The sequence below is a fragment of the Drosophila mojavensis genome, unplaced genomic scaffold (assembly GCF_018153725.1).
Source record: "Drosophila mojavensis isolate 15081-1352.22 unplaced genomic scaffold, ASM1815372v1 contig_74, whole genome shotgun sequence".
Lineage (NCBI taxonomy): Eukaryota > Metazoa > Arthropoda > Insecta > Diptera > Drosophilidae > Drosophila > Drosophila mojavensis.
In genome coordinates this window covers 7,503,750-7,522,593 of record NW_025318899.1, presented here as the reverse complement: position 1 = coordinate 7,522,593, position 18,844 = coordinate 7,503,750, and the positions used below count along the sequence as shown (strand labels likewise).

The 18,844-nt window shown below is 39.1% G+C and overlaps 1 protein-coding gene across 2 annotated transcripts in view; it reads left to right on the top strand.

Moving 5' to 3' along the window:
• LOC6581714 overlaps nucleotides 1-18,844 on the top strand; it is a 53,592-nt gene that overhangs the window by 12,011 nt on the left and 22,737 nt on the right. For both annotated transcript variants that reach the window (XM_002007400.4, XM_044010308.1), the window contains exon 2: nucleotides 12,021-12,107. The gene's annotated coding sequence lies outside the window, so the exon portion shown is untranslated. The remainder of the gene's footprint in view (nucleotides 1-12,020; nucleotides 12,108-18,844) is intronic.

Below are 18,844 nucleotides of genomic sequence, written 5' to 3'. Positions count from 1 at the left end.
GTAGTTAAGCTTGATTGTATTCGCATTTTTATTTCACATACATATATACATATATATATATATATATGTGTGTGCTTAATGCCTGCTAATCCTTCACGTGTCATTGGAATTGAAAGCAAATCGTCGCAGTTACAGGAATTAATAAAGTTGTGAGCAAACGAATAAGTGGGCTTATAGAAATATAGAGAATAGGGTATTGAAAACTGTTGAAGTGTAGAAAATGTGAAAGTAAAAAGTAAAAGAAAAAACATAAAAGAAACATTGGCCTAGTAATCTAGTAAAATATTATAGCAAAAGTAGAGAGTACTCAAAGTTGAATACTAAATGAAATATATGTATATAAATTTATATATATATTTTAAAGACAAATAAGTTGCATGTTTTTACATATCTATACATTTAATAATTAAACGAAAATCTCACATTTACATTTATTCATTCAGAAGAACAAGCAAATATAACCAACAAATAATTTATAAAAAAAAAAAAAAAAAAAAAAAAAAAAAAAAAAAAAATAAAAATGAATAATATATTTATTATTCTACGCGTTTTGTTTTCCTTAAATTTATTTTTAATTTTTTTTACTGAATGTTTTGTGTAATTTATATTACAAATTAGTTATTTTTAATATATACATACGTGTATTTTGAAAAATTTTTAAAATTATATTTAATGATAAATATATGCAACAAATGTTATATATATGTATATACACGCCCTTTCTCTTCATTTCTAATTTCTCGCTTCACAATTTACCTTTCTTCTTATACTAGTGAGGTATTCCCAGCTTTTATGGACATATTTCTCTCCCTGCTCACATTTTTAATTTCTCATCTGTGATTGCTCCAGTTTTACGACTGCTTCTTATTTCTCTGCTGCTTCTAATTAATGCAGCTTGGCAATGTTACAAGCAATTTGTCGACTTAATGACAGAATGCTCAAAAAAAAAAAAAAAAAAAAAAATGGGAAAAATAAAATTTGAGCACATAAAAGACGCGCGCTGCCATAAATTGACTTGAATGGGAATGCGCAGAACTTTTACGTCTCAGCTAAGGCACGTAGCAGCGTTTTGCAACGCCCCTAAAAGTATGCACCACTTAATTTGAATTCGATGAGCAGGCAGGCATGCATGTGTGTGGGTGTGTGTGCCTGTGTGTGTAGCTTGACTTAAACTACTTAACTCGGTGACTGCCAGCGGCCAATGCGTTGCCAACTCAGGCGAAAAATCAAAATTTCCGCACGTTGCCTATTTTTCAAAGCAAGCGCGAGACAGAGTAGGAGAGCGTGAGAGAAAGAGAGGGAGAGGCTGTGTGTGCCCGCGAGCAATTTTGTTTAGGAGGCTTTTTTGTGTCTGTCGTTTTAGTTGAATTGCAGCTGCTGCGGCTTTAGCTACTGCTGCTGCCTGGCGGTGTCTGTTACCACTGTGTGTGTGTGTGTGTGTGTATGTGTGTGCTGCTCGTTTCAATCACATGCTGCACGCTGCTGCCATTCAATGTTGTCAAAAATTTATAGCTGGCAGCCTCGACAAAAAATAATGTAAAAGAAAGCAGCCAGGTAAACGATAAAGGCCAGGCGCGCCCTCACAAATGGCAAAAATATATAGAAATATAAATAGAAATACACATGCATATATGTACGTATATATATATATATGTGAATACACATATAAAGAAATATAAATAAAATGGCATAAAGAGCATGCAAATAAAATTAACAAAACGACAAAAAATGAACAGGAGGAGCGAGAAAAGCCACGTTAGTTGAGGCGCAGCTGGTTTGAAGCGTTTTGTGGAGATTTAAGGCTCTGCTAACTTCAGTCATGTGTTTGGATTTTAGCTGTTTTTTTATTTTTTTTTTACCAAAAAGTTGAATCAGCTTTTAAATTTGAGTAATTAATGTATAAATTATTAATGAACTGCCTCAATTCCAGGCGTAACTGAAAGCTGAAAATATTTTTTATATTCTTTTCTGAGAATTATTGAAATATTTCTGTTTACTGTTTCATTTAATCTACTATAAAATGTTGTTTACTTTTGTTTGTGGCAATAGTGATTTTATTGAAATATTCATGATATACTAGAATTGTTGAAGTAAAATAGAAATTATTAATTTTACGTTAGAGCCGCGAATACTAAAGCTGATTCTTTAGTATTAGTAATTCGGAATATTTGTTTTTGTTTAAATGTAATTCAGTTTTTGTTTAAACGATTGCAACTCAACCCTAAGCTCTGTGATTTCGTTGAGAATTTAAATGCTGGAATTACATTTAATATAATAACTTATAATAATTCTTCGTTAAAATCTTTTTCCAACTTAATATTCAAGAATTGATTGAATTGCTGGATTGATTGTATGTGAAGCGATTTCAATTCATAGAAATACTTAAAATTACCTTAACTTTTTTCTTCATCTCACAAAGCTTTGCACGATAATTCCCGGCATTTTTTGCTGTCGATATTAATGGTTAAATCGCTTGAATTCAGACATTCAACAAAATCAATTTAGGCAGCAAAGCATTTGCCTTGCCTCGCAAATTTGTTGCAAAATGAATTTGAAACGGAGAAATGAATTGAATTATGTCATAAATGCGACAGACAGACGTTGACAAAGGCAACGCCACCAACTGTCAATAAAGCCATTTATAGCAGCCAGAATGGCAAAGAAAAAAAAAAAAAAGAAAACTCCAAATTTTATTATTGATTTATTATTTTGGTAATGCAATTTAGCTGCTGTTCCCCAAAAGGCAACGAAGCATCACGTTGATTTCTGCAAGCAGTCACAAAAATGGGGAACCTGATGCGAGGGTCAGCAAGGCAAGCCGCATTCAAGTCAGTCAATCAATTGTGCGGTTGCGGTTAGGGTATTTTCGTTAGCTGTTGAACTAGTTTTGTGTGCCAAAAGTTGTGAGCAGTAGAGATTAACAATGAGAGGCGTAAGACAAAAGGTAGACTCTAGCTGAAGTATAAATGCCCTTTCAAAGGGGGCAGATGAGAGCTGGGCACTGAATGTTGAGTATAGATAGGAGATAAGTGAGATATAGAAATGGAAGTGAGTGTCAATCACAGTTTCTCTCCTCAAAGATAGAGCCAGAAATATATATAGCATAAAGATAGATAACAAATATTTTGTTGTTTTATGAAACATATTACAAATTAATATTGTAAATCATCAAGATAAATATTCCTGAAAGTAGAGCCAGTTTAGAAAAAAAAATTAATATTCATTTTATATTTTGTTTATTTATATATATTTATATTATTTTATATATGTATTTTTATATATAAAAATCACTTACTATTAAACCAGCATACAACCATGCCTCCCATATCTAATATGCTGGCTATAATATCCTCTAAATGGAGCATAATGAGGCAAGCAGCTTCAGCTGGTGGCAACAACAAAATTAAATTGTGCAGAAAACTAAGTGAAATGCAGCCAAGTTGAACAGCATAAAAACCAGAAGGACAAAAAACCATGTTAAATATAAACGAGTGAAAGCCATAGCCAAATGGAAGTCGAACATAATCAACATCAACAACAACAACAACAACAACAACAGCAAAAGCAACAGCTGCTGCAGAGCTGATGAATTTCGTAGCGTAGGGGGAGGGAAGCTACACGTTGTAAACTGTCATTTTGTGGTTGTCTGTGTGTGTGTGTGTGTGTGTCGGGATGGAGATAGGTGGGTAGGGAGAAGTTTGTAGTTTGACTAAAATAACAGACATGCCTGAGTAATGATCTAGCTGTGAAAGTTATCTGTGTGTGTGTGTCTACCGTGACTGGTTAAATGATGCGTGTGTGTGTGTGTGTGAGTGCTTGTGGACGTGTGTGTGAAACCATTTAATATGCTTAACACATTTCTCCTATTATATGGCAGGTGGCCTCGGTGCACCTGTACAGCCGTTGCGGCTTATGCTCAAAGAAAAGCTACATTTATAATAAAATACTTGTGAACTACTTGCACAAGGTCGTTTATTTTCGTCCATCAGCAGTTGTTGTTGTAGTTGTTGTTGTTGTTGTTCTTGTTACTTTGCATGCTAATTAAAAATTAAAATATTCACTAAAACAACAACAACAACACACCGAAAAAAGGCAGGAAACTTGTGATTCATTAGGCTGGCAGGCGGTGCCAGTGAATAATAAATAAACTCGCTGGCTAATTAAGTGAGGAAGCGCCACTCTCTCACCCTCTCAGTCACTCGCTTACTCAGTCTCTCGCTGTCTATCTCTTTCTGCATATTATACGCTTGTAGCTTACATGTGGCACACGTGGCTCGCGCTTGTCCTGTGAGATTGTTGCCCCTCGTTGCGGGCCACTCGGCTGGAAAATGCAATCGATAATAAGCCAGAGTCGGCACAGCTATGTGAATTAACTATGACTATGCTCAGACACACACACAGAAAGCGATAGAGGGAGACAGGGAGAGAGAGAGAGAGAGAGAGCTTTGGCTTTGGCTGTTGTCCTTCATGGCATGAAAAAACAGTTTACTACAAAATTAATGATCATTTATAAAATTACATTAATGCAAGGCAAATTTAGCTGAAAGACTGCATTGTGCGCCATAATAAATTTATATAGAGTACATATCAAACTAAAGCTGAAGCAATAAAGTTACATGGGAAATATATAAATATATATAAATAAATATTTATTTAAGTATAAATTGAAATAAAAGAAATATTTGATGTAAAAATATTGGCAAATTTTCAATTATGCTAAACTATATTTGAGGAATGTATAATATAAAAATATATTATTTACAATAATTTGGGGAACATTTAAAATTGAAAAGAAACCCTATCAAAGAATTTTATATGAAATTTATATCAAGAACTCTGCTAGATAAACTAAGTATATCACAAGAAATAAAGTCAGTTCGTGAATTGCAATAGAACTGAGCAACAAACACAAGCCTGATTGATATGGCCTATCAAAATCCGACATAATTTGTCTGCTTGGAGCACCAACAGTGCTCAACATGCCACCTAGAGCTAAATAACTAAGTCAAGATTAAATCTTAGTTGAAGTTTGGCGTCTACGATTCGCGAAATGGGAGAGCAGGCGAAACTAAGGGCCACTCAGAGGGGCGAGGGAAGTCTTCCGCAATTATTTTTCTAGCTGCGTTTCGGGGAAGCGTTGGCGGCTGTGACGCATAAAAATCGCAGCTGTCAGTTCAAAAAGCCAAAAACTTCACTAGCAGCATCAATTTTCCACACGCCAGCGAATTTTTGCCACAAGCTTACATTCACACACTCACGCACTCATGCACTCACACACTCATACACTCATGCACTCAGTGGGGAAATTGCGAACGCAATTTTCACGTGCAAACTTTGTGCAGCAGAAGGAAAAAAAGCTATAACGTATTAAAGTGTTGAAGTGGGGCATACTCGACTGAGAGTTGTTTTGACGTTAAGCTAATGATAATTACTTGATGACTTCTATGAGCAAGAAAGGCTTTTCATTTCTAATTTTCTGCAAGAGTAAAACTCTTGATTGGTTTATACTATTTTATTTATTTTTATTTTAAGTGGTTTAACTATTTTTAATATTAATAATAAGAGTGCCTGCCTTTTAGTAAAAAAGAATATACCCTTCCAGCTCACTCATAGGGCATAACAGCATAGGGCAATAAAGCGAGTGTAAAATGACTTTATGCTAGGTAAAACGAACATGAATACACTTTTAATTATTTAATAAAAATGATTTATTCTATTTTAAGCAAATAAAATGAAATTTATTTACTTAGTTTTTTAACAAAATTCTTAAATTGTTTGCCTTTATGGAGCTGAGAGTTTTTCCCGGTTACCTGTCAAGCTGCATGAGCAGCTTGCTAAGCCTTTCACCTGTCACAGAGAGTGCGAGAGAGATGGAGAGAGCAGCGTCAAACAAGTGTAGCGACGTGGCACGGCATAAGTTGCCGCAAATAAAGTAAAGTAAGTTGCACACTTTTATTTTGTGCGTTGCCAAAAGCACAGCGCGTATGCCTGTCAGATGTAGTAGAAGAAGAAGGAGAAGCCGAAGCAGCAGCAGGAGACTGAAACGAGAAGGAGGCGGCATGGAGCGTGCCCTCTCGTGCTGCCAGCTAATCTCAACAAACAAAGCGTGAAACTAACAATTCTGCAAATACAGACTAACCGCACTCACACCCACAGACAGATAGAGGGGGCGCAGAGGGGCAGCCGGAGAGAATGTCGAGGTTTGGCGGAAAGACCGAAAACTTTGTCGGCTGCCGCCAGCAAGGGACAGACACATGAGAAACAATGATGCAGAGAAAGAGAGAGAAAGAGAGAGAGAGAGAGAGAGAGAGAGCGAGATGTAGAGAGAGAGAGAGCAAAGTGAGAATGAAACTTTATTTTCAAGTCAGACATCGAATTTATTTTCATGTCATCAGCGCGTTAAGCAAAGAGAACAAAAATTTAAGTCTTACACAAAGACACTCACACAAAGACACTCACACAGACACACACACACACATACATATATTCGGCTCTTAAATTGTTGAAAGTTGCTAATTTGCGTTTGGTTCGCACTTTGCTTTTGCGCCAATTGGCTGCAACTAGGCGTACTAGTAATGTGCGAAATTAAGCATACGCCGCGTTGAACTTAAATAGAGACAGCAGCTGAAGGGAGCAGAGTGAGCAATTGCAAAGCTCTGTAGCCGGAAAGCAACAAGCGGCTCAGGCAGCCGTCTCAGAGCAACCCAGCACGCTAAGCTCTAATTTTCTCACGTACTTGTAAATTTTGCGGAAAACCGCAACAAATTCACTTATAAAAGTAATCTAGAAAACGCGTACAAAACAGGAAGCACGCAAAAGGCCACAAAAAAAAAAAAAAAAACAGTGGTATAAGCAGAAAAAGAAGAAGAAACAGAAGCAGAGGAAAAATAAAAAACTCTCAAAAGAAATGGCTGCAAAAACTCGGTGTGTAAAGAATTGCGTTTGCGACACGGCGACAACTTTGCGTTTTATGCTGCCCCATAAAGGGAGCGGGCTGCTGGCAGGAGGCGCTGTCGTCAGAGCTAGGCCCATGAGCAGGAGCACGAGAAAGACTTAAAGCAGCGGGCACTTTATCGCAGATTTAAAATTAAATGAATGTAAGCACATTAAATGGTCGACTCTGTTGCTTTAAGTGCACAGAGAAGAGAAAGATAGAGAGACAGAGAGAGAGAGAGAGAGCGAGAGTGGCTGTTGGTAGTAACGAGAGCTAGGGGAGCCAGGGGAACTGGCAACTGCGGGGCACAAAGTTGTTCAACTCAAAGTTAGTTTACGCCAAACAACAAAGAGTTAATTAATCAGCAATTTGTAAGACGTAGTTAATATAATCGCATGCTCTAGGGCCTTGCATCATGCTTAAGTTTTGCTTTGAATTGCTTTTAATTTCATTTAAGGGCGAAATATGTGCTACGTACAACAACAACAACAACAACAACAAAAGACTTTTAATTAGAGAAAAATGAATGTTTACTCGAGTGGTTGGCCAAGCACTGCCCCCAACTATGCACGCAGCTAATCGTAGCTCATTTCTCTGGCTCGTTTGCTGCTCTTCAAATCCCCAATCAAAACACATCAGCATAATTTCGCATCATTATTCCCCAAGGGAACAGCCCACACTCTGAGGCCAATTAGGCGCAAAACTTGTCACTTCCAAGAAAATCAGCTCCTAAACAGCTACCCTCTAGTATTAGTGGAGGAAGCAGCGGCAGGCGGCACCTGCGAATACCCTATAAAGTGAATGAGAGTGCCAAAATGTACTTCAATTGCCCATATATATTCATTCTTAATGAGAGTCTGTAGAGATATATGGATAGAGATAGAGATATAGATAGATAGATAGAGATATAGCTATAGATATAGATGCTGAATAATGCTCTAAGGATCCTTGAGTATCGTATCTCTTACTGCTTCAACAATCATCTTCAGTTTAAGGACTTGCAATTTCAATTGAATTTGCTTTTTCCCCTGCTCCAACCAAAAGGATCTTCCGTAACTTTTTAATTTGAGTCAGAGCAAAGCTGGAAAGGCAAGTTCAAGCGTAGTTTAAATGATCCAAAATTTGTAGGACAACACAAAAGTTGTGGACGTAACAAATTGTGGCGGCAATTGCAGGCAGGCAGGACGAAACGGGTCTCGACTCAATGGGCCGGCCCTGTAAGCTATGTGTCAGATTTGTAAGGACCTTCATCATTTTGCATTGAGCCATGTTTATGATTGTTATTAGCAGGCGGCAAAGTTTCGGCGACGCTTTTAATAAACTTTCGTCCGGCAATGAGTTTATGCAAATTGTACACAAATACTCAAGTATTGAGTGAAAGAGAGAGAGAGAGAGAGAGAGAGCGACGTGGCTCGAGGCTTGCCTCGTACAGCGATAACAACAAATTTCAATTATGCCATCAAATCTATTTAGGTGTATAAATATTTGGAAAATTTGTGCACGCCACAAAAGTTGGTCGTCGTTGGCGCTGGGCGTGTAATTTACAGATTTTCTCGTTAAGATTGCGCCCGGAAAGTTTTGACGGGCCATTGTAGTTGGAGCCCGACGCATAATTGGCAGCGCAACATGAAAAGTCAATAAACGAATCAAAACAAGTTCGCCTTCTGGCCTCGCTTCCACACATAATTCGCGGGCCGCCAAAGTTCGAGCTCATAAAATCGTAAAGCATTGTAAAGCGTAATTAGAATTGCGGTTATGTACATTTCACTAAATTTGATTTCAATTACAAAAATAACAACAACAGCAGGCAAATGGCCCACAGTCAAGACTTGCGGCTATAACCGGGAAGGCCTAGTACTGCCCCCTTGCTCTGCCTCTGCCTCTGCCTCCGCAATCCTCGGTTCATTAACCAAATGAAGCGTGTTTCGTGTTATTTTTTCTTTCCCCTCCCCCTTTCTCACCCTCTTGTTGACCAACACTTGACGCAGCTTATGTCCTACAGCCACGACTTGAATGCCCTGCGAAAGTTTATTTAATGTTGCCTACTTTGAGGCGCACGCTGAGCCACTGCAAATAATCAAGTATACGCCTAGCATGCATTAAGTGCCCTTGCGAGCTGCTCTCGCCCATTACTGGCGCCATTTGCTTAATTAATAAAAATGTCCAAATTAATGAGTGCACGCATATAAACCGGATTTTGTGCGTCACGTTTGTTTAGTTGCTCGACTCGATTTGGCCTTGAAGTGCGAACAAATCGGTTGAGCCGAGCAACATATTGCTGTAGCTGGGCAATGCTATAGAGCTGCTTGGGCATGCAGAGCAGAAAGCTGATATTGTGGTAGGTTTTTGGGCAGGAGGGGGTGTTCCTATTCAAATATGTTATATATAAGCTGATATTGAGATAAGTTGGGTATGAAATATGTATATAAATAGTTTTAATGCTCTTTAAGCAATAAGTATTTACATACTACTTACTACTATTTTGATATACTATACTACTATATTGACGAATCTGTCTTTACATAAATATTTATGTACTCCTTACGGTCTAGATACTAATATTTTTATATATAAGTAAGTATACAAGTATTGTGGCAAATTCTATTTAGTAAAACTCTTCGCTATAGAGTCAACCACAACTCAGCTATATTGACTGGGTCGCATCAAAAACACGTTTGCACATGTGCCACACATGGTGGTGAAGTGGCTTGGCCATTTACTTTATTGATTACAGATTTTCTGGCTGCCATTGATTGAGCCAAAAAACTTTTATGTGGCCAACACAAAAATACAATGCAGAAGAAGAAACAATCAGGAGGCCATAGTCATAGCCCTGGCAATAGTCGAGTTGTCTATATGGGCAGAAGTTGGCCTGAGGCCGAGTTCTGTTGATTAGAGTAACGATTGGGGGCTGCTATTGTTGTTGTTGTTGTTCGAACAGCAACGAAATGGAATAAATTGTTTTTCAATTTACGCATATGTCTCCATGCGATACGCACAAAATAAACAAGTGCGAGCCAAGCTGACATAATTTATGTAGTTTATCACTTTCATATATATTTTCCTTACCTTTTTTTCAGTTTTTATTTATTTATGTGTGTGTGTGTGTGTAACCGGTTGAAATCCGATGCCGGCGCATTTGTGTCAATTTAAATTTATGTAAACATAAAATGGCCAACCGAATGTCCTGTGAGATGCGGCTGTGTATCACACATATTTCATAAATGTGCCCATATATATTTCCCCTCTCTCTCTCGCTCACTCACCCTCTTTCTCTGTCTGTTTTTTATGATTTAATGCGCGCGGCACGCCATGACGTTCACTTAGGCATGGACACAATAAAAATGTAGCCACCACAACAACAGCAACATCAACAGCAACAACAACAAGCGTCAGGACATGCCTCCTGCGCACTTTTGACATTTCATTATCCTGTTAAGTATTCAAAAGTCAACCAAGCAGCCAGGCCCAACGCACAGACGCACAAATTGTGGGCGCTCCCTGCGTGTCCATTTGCTCTCTGCCCCTCTCTATCTCTCTCTCACACACTCTGTGTGTCTGGACACGCCCACCCTGTTGTCATCCAGCTGCGTAGCCAGCTTATCATTTATGCCAAGCGCGTACTTTTTGGCTTTTACGCCAACTCGCCCTCCGCCTCTGCCTCCTCCTGCCACTGCTGCTGTCCCTACTCCTGCTCCAGCTCCTGCTCCTGCTCATTCTCTTGCTGTTTCGTCGTGCCCATTGTTGTATCGCCCGTTTGTTTTGTCTGCCCGTAATGTCATGCGGAATTGCCTTTGTGTCCTTGGCGTTTATGACATTATATTTGTGTTTCTCTTCATGTATGTCTCTCTGTATGTGTGTGTGTGTGGTCGTGTATATATATAAATTACGTTACACAACAAGCAATATAACAAACGATAACAAACACCTTGCCTGCACTCGCCAAAAAAAAAAGAAAACAATTTAATAAAATGTTTTTCTTTTTTCTTTTCTCTTCTTTATTTTTGGTTCTTCGATTTTGCTTTTTGTTACGTAATTTGCTTATGACACTGCTAATGACAGGCACTGCCTTCCGTGCAAGGCTACTCTCTTATGCCTTTTGCCTCGCTCGGTGCTGTCAGTTCGTGTGGCATTGCATTTCGTGCTGCATTTAGCTGACAAAATAATGTCGAAACATTTCCAATGCCAATTTTCCGTACTTTTCATTTTCCAATGGCATTCTCTGTTGCTGCGCTTCAGCTGTAAGGGCACGTGCTCCCACGTCATGGGCCAAATGTTGCCATCGATTGATTAAAATGCGAACTGAACAATAGAACAATAGACAAGTGCGGGCCAAAAGGACCCACTCGAGCCATAAGTAAAGGTCTCCCAGTTCAAAAGTTAAGCGAGCACTCAACTCGAGCTTGTAATTGTCAAATCTCTTGATGTAGATTTCTAATTGTGCTTGGCTTATGTTCTCAGCATGATGAAGTGATGAAATGGAGTGTCAATGCTAACTTGAGGGGGAGAGAGTGACAGAGAATGACAAATATGGAAGACAGCCTTTGGGATTGATGATGAGGCTGAACGATGTCCAGACTGAACTGAGTTTTAAATTTAGGCGTTGGTTGGGAAATTTCATATCCTCAGTTTACTAAGGTTTAACTTGACAAATTGTTCTCCTGGAATCCTATACCCTCGATTCTATTCATTCATCTCTCTGATTAGTCTGGTATATCAAGGATTATCCGATCAGATTTCACTTCAGTCAACAGTTTCAATTCCCCCTTCAATTCCCTCAAATCATCTTTTGAGCTCATCTAGCCACGTGTATGTACAATGGCTCTTCAAGCAGCTCAGGTTACGTGGTTACCTGGTTTCCTTAGCTGCCCTAATGATGCGCTTTAAACGAGTTATCCGCTGAGGCTGGCTTAAATCGATTCAATTTGGCTGGAATGCGCTGCTCATTGATTTAAGCGCTATCTAAAGTGTGAGAATCTGTAACGCTTTATCTGTTTAAGTATCTTAAAAGCAATCACGGCCACAGAGCTGACTTGCATGCACATTTCAGTATTATATGACTTCCTTTTTTCTCCACTCTTTACAGACAACACCTTAGCTGGCAGGCAAGTAGTCACCTAGCCTTGGAGAGAGCAGCCAATGCAAGCAGCACAGAAGCAACTACCAACGACACGTAAGTATAAAAGCAAAGTGGAATTCTCTATATATAGATATACATATACATATGTATGTGTAACTGAACTGTCTGCGTGTATCGGCACTATATATCTTGGACATGTGTTGACCATCAACTTATGCAATCAACCATTTGGCTTTGACCAGGCAAACGGACTGCCATTGGGTGCTATGTAAACTAGACACGAGGACGAGTTTTAGTCGGGCAAGGCAGGGCAGCTGTAGGTGTGTAGCCAAAGGTGTGCGTGTGTGTGTGTGTAGGTGTAGGTGTAGTTGGAGGTAGCTAGCGACCACGACGACAAATGTTTATTTAAGCATAAAGCCACGTACGCTGCACTCACACACGCACACACACACATACACACTTGAATAGATATGCCTGTGTGTGTGTGTGTGTGTGTTTATGTACTTAGGCACAGCTGTACTTGGGGACTACGTCTGGTAATTACATACAGCATGTGAGCTCTACACATTCGTTCTGATGCTCGTTCAATAAGCGAAAAGAGAATATTGAGATTATTGTGGAATATTCCTTTGTCTGTTTATTTATTTATAGTCTGACCTTGTGAGTAATTATTTTTACCAGCTGACCCAAAGGAACCAAAGCTCTGGTATATTGTGTACAATTATAATATTTATAGTTTTAAGGCTGAAATTCTAAAATCAAACAGCTTGCCTGAGCTACCCTTTGACCCTCTTGGTTGCTTGGCCTTTTATTTATATTATTCATAGTTTTTGAGCCAGAACTAGTATCAGCTATCTCTGCAGATAAACCTGTGAACTATATAACCACGGCCTATGAGGGCCATGGATGAAATGAATATATAGCTCTGATACTTTATATAAACAATTACTTATAAACATATCCGAATTTCTCTCGCTCTCGCTTTGTATACCTTTTATTTTCTATGTATATTTATAATCAAAATTAGCTGCATTCTGAGCGAGCATCAAGCAGTTAGTTACAGCCCATCTTCAAACTTCTTACTTGCTTATTTTTTTTTTTTGTGGGCCCAATCTGCTGTGGGGCCTTTGGGCTGCTGCATAAATATTTGTTTTAACCTTTTTTGCTTTTGTGTGGGCAATGGCTTTGTATTTGCTTTTGGTTTTATAGCAGCGGCTGTGTCACTATTTCATTTCGATTTAAACAAACTTTGCGAACGCTCTTTGCTGATTTGTGTTGCCTTAATTTATTTATTTGCGATCCTGCTGATATTTAGTAATTGAGTTTTTCTATCTGTGCTGCGTTCTCTTTGTAAAACTAAAATGCTGATGAGGGTTGCCTGCTAGAGTGTGGCACACAAACACACACTCACACACACACACACAGAAAGATACTCTGACAGACACACACACATAGATTTGTAGAACGTGCCACAATGGCAACAAATGTGACTCAGTTGCCCTGCTTAAGGATATTTATGTGGACGTGTGTGTGTGTGTTTGTCTGTGTGTGCGAATGCGACAGCATTTGGAGCTAAAAGGCTGCCCCAGCCATTCGGTAATACAATAAAGTTTGAATAAAAGTATTTCCCAGGGGGCAATTCGATGTCGTTGCCATGTTGCAAGCCGTGTCGTCTTCTGCTTAGACTTTTTGTCTTAATTTATCGTTATGAATGAATCACTTGCTGCCTGAAGGACCCAACGCTGCTGCGCCCCACTCCTCACACGCCACTCCCTGTCCTTGCCTGTTTGTGTGTGGCAGCACGTACCGAGGATGTGCTCGTACTTTTGACTTAATTTGATTTGCTCAAATGAATTTCAATTAACCAGAAATGAAATTTATACGCTCTAAACTTCTAACCGTTCAGCGTTCGGCGCGAATGAAGACAAATGCTGTGTGTCTGTTTGCTTTACTTAAACACTCACGAACTGGAAATTGTCTACTTATCAAAAGTGCCCGAATCACATTTCTATTCAAACTCATTGTTGTTATTGATTTCATGTCATCATCTTCTTTTTCCCATCGACTCGCGCCAGCTCGTTGATTGTTTGACTGCTCATCATTCATAAGCGTGCTGAGATTGAGTGAGTGTGTGTGCGTGTGTGTATGTCTGAGTATGTTATAATGCAACGTAGGCTCTTATTATGCCAAGCACACACACACAGACAGACACACACACACAGACAGCACACCACCATGCCACATGGGCAGACTCAGCGCTGTCAACAATGACAACGGATCCGTGAGCTTGATAACAACTGGATAGAATGCTGGCGACGACAATGCTGACACATCGCAAGATTGTCATTCCATCAATTATTCAACAACACGCAAATCAACAACAAAATACTCGAAACGACAAACCAAGAGTCATTCTCGCTGCAAATAGCTCGCATAGCAGACAGCGTCAACAGTGCAACTTCTAGAGAGATACACTGAGTGAGAGCAGAGGAGAGGGAGAGAGAGTGGGAGAGAGTGTGGGAGGAGAGGGAGTGTGAGAGGAAGGCATAGATGGGCTCGGCAGCAGTGAAAAAAATTCCAAATATTAAGTGATACACTTTGTATTTGGAACGTTTGCCGCAGGCAACCAATGAATAACAGACCCACACACACACAGACTCACACACACAAACACACACAGATAGAGAGCAGAACATATCCAACGACATGAATATCTGAGTGTTTTTATTTATGACTGTGCGTCAATATTCCGGGTTAGTTGAACTGGCAATTGAGCTGGCTAGATGGGGCGCGAAAAGGTTGGGGGGTGAGCCTCCCCGGTGACCCAACTAGAGCACAAATCAATCAATTCAGCGCCTCAGCATCGTCGGAACGTAAAAACTAAGAGCCGATCGGCTTTAGCAAGTGCTGAGTAACAAGCGTTACCGGGCATCAAGTGGACTGCGGAGCTGCAGAGCCATAAATCGATGCTTGACACGGTTAAGTGGATGTGCTTAACAATGGCTTAGGCAAAAAAAAAAAAAAAAATTAAGAAGAAGAAAGATGAGCTTAGCCACGCTAATGCCGTGCTGCCAGTGGGTGATAGGACGCGGTCGTGCATGACTGTAGTTTATCAATGCTCGACTATGGCTTATTACTAAATAGGATTTCCGAATTCATTCGCCCAGCTGTTTGCCCAGATAAGTTGTGTTTAGTGTATGAAATGTGCTAAAGGGAGATTTTTGAGTATCTTTGGGCAAAATATAATTAAAATAAGGTACTATATATAGCAAAACTACAGATTCTGAGCCATTTTCTAGGAAGATATCCCAATTTTGTGAATATCGATATAAACTTTATTGGCCATATAAGCAATGGTAGAATTATCATCTCATGGACAGCGATGAAAGTTCCTAAAAAAACTTTAAACTAAACCAGATTCCCATGATTGTTTTCAACACTTGCCAATATTGTCAATATAAATAATTATCGATATATTTACATAGGTGTAGCACTACAAGCTTTTACCTACTTTTACCTACTCAGCGCTGTTACCTCAGAAAACTCTTTAACAAATTGCATAATATCTTTCCTATTAATACATAAGAAATGCTATTCGATATCGATTAATAACAATTATCGATATACCAGCTTTCAATGTAAACTCATCAACTAGTTTCGCCCCTACTCAACACTGCTTTTGTAAGCAGAGCCCACAGCAAAATCGGTTTCATAATAGCTTTCCCATTAACATCTAAATTTTCGGGCCTATTTAAATAGCCATCAGTCTTTAGGCTAACTGAAATCTTAATAGGAATTATTAGTAGCTAATGCGCGCCATTAGGGCGCAGCTCGTACAAAAACTCAACAAAGATTAATTGTTTGTTTATACAAAATGTTGTATATCATTAATTTTATGCCAGCAGTAAGGAAGAAGAAGCACACCCAAAAAAAAAAAACACATCCAGCTGGGCCAAGCTCTTTAAACACACACGCACAGACTGTCAGGGATCTTTGCTGTCGCCGACATTAATCACTTTACGCAACTTTAAAAGCAATCTTTATTTTGCATTTTTTTTTTGTGTGTTTTTGTAAGAACTTTTCAACTTTATTATGCCATAATCATGCATGATGCGACTAGGGTTGAGCTTTGTCTCAGTCCGGGCTATTCATTAATTTCCATGATGCTGCTGCTGCTGCTGCTGCTGCTGCTACTGCTGCTGCTGATGGTGCTGTAGTGCAGCTTCCTCAATTATTATTCCTTGCACATCCTTTTCGAGTCGACAGTTTCGTTTTTGAAGGCATTCAGTTTTCATTTCCGAAATGACATACAAATTTCTCATTTTTCCTGTGCTCCTCGGGCTCAGCATTTTCAGCACTGTTTTTGATGAATTTGCCCTCTTCGTCATAATTATAAACACACACACACACACACACAGCAGACAGAGGCAACAGTTCGGATGCCTAGCATGCGCTGTTGCCCAGGTGGGTCGAATGGGGTATATGGGTTGGGCTTTGCCAAAATCCAAAATCCTTTTGCTCCACAACTTTTCATGAGTCAGCTTTACTTAGGGCATACTGTATTTTATGCTGATTTTAGAGTGTACTTGTAGAAGTTCGAAGCTGTTTGTTAGCTCTCCTGCATCAGAGTTGCCTGAAATATGTTAGCTACTCTTAATGTTGCCTCTACTTGTTAGTTTTCTTCTACAGAATTGTTTAACAAGGCTGAAGTGATAGAGCTAAGTATGTCTTTAACGAGTTGCTCTACTCTAATTTTGTTTCAATTATGGTGTTCCATAATTTTCTTGAAGGCCTAGATGCCTTGAATCGAAAGAGAGAGGCTAACTGCATTTATTTACTTTATTTTCCCTGTTTGCATGTTGCTTTAAAGGCGTATCTATATGTCTATCAATCATACATGCTGGCCTGACTAATGACAACACCGTATTGACAGCTGGTAGCTGCTGCTGCTTGTTAGATTTTCCGTATAAAATTACCTTTTCTATAATACATTACTTTCCATTTCTATATATTATATTTACTTTTACTTTTATAGAGTATCCAGACCTCTAAGCATATTGAATAGTCTCAAATATATCTCTTGCCCTTTCTCTGTTTCAATTCAATTCATGTCTCTGTTTCTATTCATATTGCAATTTACCTACATTTTTCATATACTCCCATATTATTAGTTTATACAGCATATCAAAACACCCAGTTTCAGCTTCTGCCTCCTGCTGGTTAGTTTTCCTTGCTTGCCAAGTCTTGAGTGAAAGGGCTATAATTCCCTTTCCATCACATTTAACTTTCCAATTATATACTTATAGATACTCGACCCTACCTTTGCTTTTAGAGGGTATTTATCAGTTTGTACCTGCGCTTCTTCTATACACCTTTCACTTTTTACGCATATATTCTCTCTGTCTCTCTCTCCCTCTCTCTCTCTCTATCTATCTCCTGCATGTGACATAATATGTTGGCCCACTTCTGCTGGCATAAAAGTTGTTCCTCCTTTGTGTGTAGCTGCAATTAAAAGTGTCAATGACAATGTTGCCTTTGTTGTTGTTGTTGTTGTTAATGTTGTCGATGTTGTTGTTGTTGGTGTTGTTCTTTACTTGGTGTTCGGCTCGTTAGCTCTGTATTATTGTTGGCTCGTTCGCTCGTTATATGACCACATAGTATATGTCGTCCTGGCCATCGCTCATTGTAATTACGATAATTGCGACATGGAGTGCAAATGCAGTTTCTTAATGAACCGAAAATTCAATGCATTCAGCTAGGTCCGGCTACCCGGCAAGTCTTCCCCACCCCAGTCGCCCCCCACTCTGTCACTCAACCAACCGCCCAACCAGCTCTGCCTGTTTATCCACTTAGCGGCATGCGATTTTGTGACGTTAATTGAAAACTGGCGCATTTAAGGCAGAGTTACCTTTATGCTACGCGCTGTTCTCTCCTTGGCCACGCTTACTCTTGTGCTTTCATAATGTTTGCTTTTTAATTTTAATTTCTCTCGCTCTCTCCCTCTCTCTCTTTCTGCATATTTTCCCCACAAATGTAATGTGCCGCCTGCGCTTTGTGCATATATTTATTTATTAAAGTTTAATTAAATACCTTTTAAGATTCTTGCGCATGACTGCAACATATTTTTAATGAGTTTTTTCTCGCTTTGTATACATGTGTGTGTGTGTGTGAACAATATATTTATGCATCTTTTCATAAAAAAACAGTCATTATACATATCATATTTATACAACACATATACATTTATTTATGTCCTTTCACACAAGCTGAACAAATTTGCTGCTGAACGCATTTGGGTTGACCAAATTCTATATAAATAGAGCTTCACACAGCTCGCTCCTTTTTTGCTTCGTCCTCTTTTATTGCATTTGTTGCTTAATTTAAGCTTTTCTTTTTAACAAGTTTGCCTTTGCCACCTTTTGTTTTTATAGCTCAGTACAAAAGGCCAGATAGCACAATAATAATAAATAATAAAAATTGTTTTGGTTGCAGGCGTGCGAAGCGCAAAGAAAGGAAAAGAGCAAACCCAAATGGAAATGCAAAACACAAACCTTAGACCTTGTTCCATAGACCTAACCATTAGCCGTAACCGAAAAAAGAGAAAAAACGAACCAAGCCAGACATTGAATTGACCTTAATAAAGTCGACGACTGCGGCTGTGGCTACTGCTGCTGCTGTTGTTGTCTGGTCTCGACCTTTTTCATACCCATTATGGTATCCCTTGCCCAAATGCCCAAACAGGTTGTTTGGGTTCTGCTGAAGTGTACGTAACAGGCAGTATCAGTAGCAGGCATGGCAGAAGTGGTCCTATATGAAGTGGATGGCTCTAT